We start from the raw sequence: 3,496 nt of genomic DNA on the forward strand, positions 1-3,496 counted from the left end.
GTCCGCATCAAAGCCAGCCATGGGGACAGCAGCATGGGCACTTGGCACTGGGTAGAGGCATAAGTTTGCCACTGCCGCCATCTAGGGTGGGGGGAACATCTCCCCTGGGGAGGGGGAGTGGGAGAGGGAGGGGGGGCAGCCGCTGGGCAGCTGCACTTTTTAAATTTTTTTGGCTGCCGCAGTAGCGACCCCAAGGTAGCACGAATGTCCCTGATCCCGGGAGCGATGCCTAACCTGGAAAGAGGAATGCCAGCTCCTGAACAAGCCTCACTGGTGGAGGAGGGCAACCACAGACCCATCAGGAAGCTTCCTCCACTGGCACAGGCGTGGTACCTTAGACCATAGCCACCACTGCTCTACCTTCCGTGAAGGAGCAGGCGCTTCAGTTTCAATGGCTCACCCGAGAACTAGAAGTGGAGAGATGGTTGCCAGTCAACTAGAAAGCTATAGGCTTGGAGCAGAATCACGAAGCATTTCCAGCACCCGCTCAACTGAGAAGTCATTCCCTTGGAGATCAACAGATGTGCCAAATGCTATTCACCAGAACAGACATCGCTCTATGAAAATGAGGGGTCACTGGGCAACTCAAGAAGTTCAATGCAAGTAAATTCTTATTCTGACAGGGGATATCAGGATGCCGGATGTTTCCACAACAACCAGAATGTGAGCACGACAGATAGCAGACGGCAGCATTCTTTCATAGGATCAACTGCTAACCATTCGGTGAGGAGTTCTGCAGCTGAAGGACAAACTGGTTCAGCACAGCTGTGTCTCCTTCAAGGCCTCACTGAGAGCTTCTCTGGGCAGTGGATTTGGCTCTCTGTCAGTGACCAACTCCTGACTTCTGAACCCCAGCACATATTCCTGCTCAGCAGGCAGCCCCCCAACAGCTGTGTGGTAAATTGGGTCAGTCACCTCCTGACAGACGTCCAGTCCTAACGGACAAACCCCTCAGTACCAAACCACCACCAGTGTGGGGTCCCCACTCACCCTGACGGATTCACAGACTCGAGTAACTTCCCATCTCAAGGCCGGGTGGGGTCTTCATTTCCCAAACACTCAGGGATGACTGCCATTATACAGCACCCGGGGCCTTCCCCGCAAAGGACTGTTCATGACATGTAACAATTCGGACAGCAGCAGTTTGATGTCAATGAAAGGATGGTTCCACCTTGACCAGAGAGCTAGGCAGGATTACAGAGTTCCTATGCCAGTCTGCAAGGTCAGCTTGGGCAAGACCTTCGTTCAGTTTTGTCTCCCGACTTGAGCATCACTCCTATATATGAAGGGAGGACTTTTTACAGCCCAGTGTACCACAGTCCAAACCATGGAACCAAGGAGCTCTAAGGATCACAGACAACATTGTATTGAACAGGCTCAGTAGGTGTTGGACATCTACAGAGGATGCCCAGTCAATGAAGAGCCCTTACATACCAAAGAAATAATTATGCTGTGAACACAATAGCTATCTATACAGACCCTTACAGGCCAATACTATACTGAGTACAAGAGTGCAATTATAACAGGCTTCAGCATGCAGCACCAACTGATGATGGCACCCCTAGGTCCCCATTGGTAGACAGCATTCAGAAAGACCACAGGGATCTCAGGTTGCCTGAAGTTATTCACATGCTGCAGCACCAGTTTCCCTCTGTCCCAGCAAATGCAGCTGCCTGCCTGCAACACCTGTGCTTCAGCTACAAAGAAGTGAAGATAGAGGTGTGTAGACAAGGGACATCAAGCATCTGGTTTATCTTTTGGACCACAGAGTTTTGGAAGTTCAGAAGGATGCTTGTGGTGCCCTTTGAAACCATGTTTTGGGAAAGTCTGCAAATGAAAATAAAATAGCAATGAAGAATGTTCATGGGTTACCTGCCTTGTTGTGACTGTTGAGAAAAATCTGTTGATGCAGAAATAAGTGAGCCTATTACAGGAGTTCTTTGGAATTTATCCTCCACAATGCCATAAAGATGACAATTATTTGAGATGCTCTCTCAACCTCAACAGACACTGTGATTATCTCACATTCTGAGTGGAATAACTCTTCTTTTGATGATGATCATAAAATTAAAGTTCAGACCTCACTAGTTCTGGGTAATACAACAGGCTGCCTGAGGAACCTCAGTTCTGTAGGGGGAGAAGCCCAGAAACAAATTCGATCCTGTGAGAGGCTGGCGGATTCACTGCTTTATGTGATCCACATGTGCAGGAAAACATCTAATTATGACAGCAAGACGGCGGAGAACTGAGTGTGCATGTTGAGGAACCAGTCCTATCTGCTGTAACTGGAGGTCCCACAAGACTGGCTGTGTGGACTGCACAAACTAGGTGACTTACTAGGAAAAGAGTCTCGCAGCAAAGACTCTGAGTGAAGATGCTGGGGAAAAAAGAAGAAAAAGAAAAAGAGAACTCCACAAAAGGATTAATGGGATGGAATTGGTCCTATCCCATGACCTTGGAAGTCCCCCAAAGGGGTTGACATGTCGTGGCATCTGTCATTGGTAAAACCATATCTGACTCTTCTAGCAGAAAGCTCTAACCCTTGGAAGGCTCCAAGGGATCTCTCCAGAATCTGGCAACTGAATGTTTTGCAGCATACATCAGGACAGCTGTCCAAAAAGAAAAAGGGTTTCCCATCCTTACGAACTTCTGAGGATGGATAATGATAGAGTTGTCTTTTCTGTGGCAACTGTCTTGAGGAATACAGCTCTAGATGTGCACAAGGAGCTCATAGGTAAACATGCCATGCGAGATCTGGTCAACCAGTTTCCTGGTGCCACCGGGCCCACCATACTGTCTGATGAGACTAAGGTGGCCATCTGCAGTGCTCTGCATGAGGTGATGAGCAAAACCAGGCAGAATGCCAAAGCCCTGGCTGACTCTGGAGGCACAGAGAAGTTGGTGAACATAACCAAAGGCAGAAGCAACAGATCCTCTCTGAAAGTGGTGAAGGCAGCTGCCCAGGTCTTGAACAAATTATTGCAGTGTTGCAATCTCCAGAGGATTTGTAAAGAGGATGGCTGAAATCAGAGCCATTTTATTACACCTGTGTCAACATTAGAGCAAGACTGATTCAAATCACACCCTTTCTTAGCCACTACCAACCAACAGGTGTCACCCATCATTCAGTCAGCATCAACAGCTCTGTTAGATCTGTTATAGTCAAGATAACTCCAACAGAAAGAACTTTGATCCATACAGATCGTACCTGTGGGCTCCTGGTAGCTAGAAAGTCCTTATTTTCATGACCAAGTTCACTTTCCAGCTTCTACTGATTACTTAGCACAGTATGGACTGAAATCAATCACAGATTATATGGACTGTTATTCCACTAAATGACCTTCCTATAAAGCAGAACAGTACCCAGGGTCCCCGGACTCGGGTATAGTGTCAAGACTTTGCCAGACAGACGACCTGTTTCTTTCTAACCTCATTTGGATGGAGAGGAAAATTCTGTCTTTCTGATCTGGCAATGGGCTATGAAAGGAATGAGTAA

At 47.7% G+C, this 3,496-nt stretch overlaps 1 pseudogene; it reads left to right on the forward strand.

The window, feature by feature from the left end:
* The first annotated feature begins 232 nt into the window (after positions 1-232).
* On the forward strand, positions 233-3,072 carry LOC104865817 (annotated as a pseudogene).
* Positions 3,073-3,496: the final 424 nt, after the last annotated feature.

This window comes from Fukomys damarensis, unplaced genomic scaffold, assembly GCF_012274545.1.
Source record: "Fukomys damarensis isolate Sample0158 unplaced genomic scaffold, DMR_v1.0_HiC HiC_scaffold_1, whole genome shotgun sequence".
NCBI classification, from domain to species: domain Eukaryota; kingdom Metazoa; phylum Chordata; class Mammalia; order Rodentia; family Bathyergidae; genus Fukomys; species Fukomys damarensis.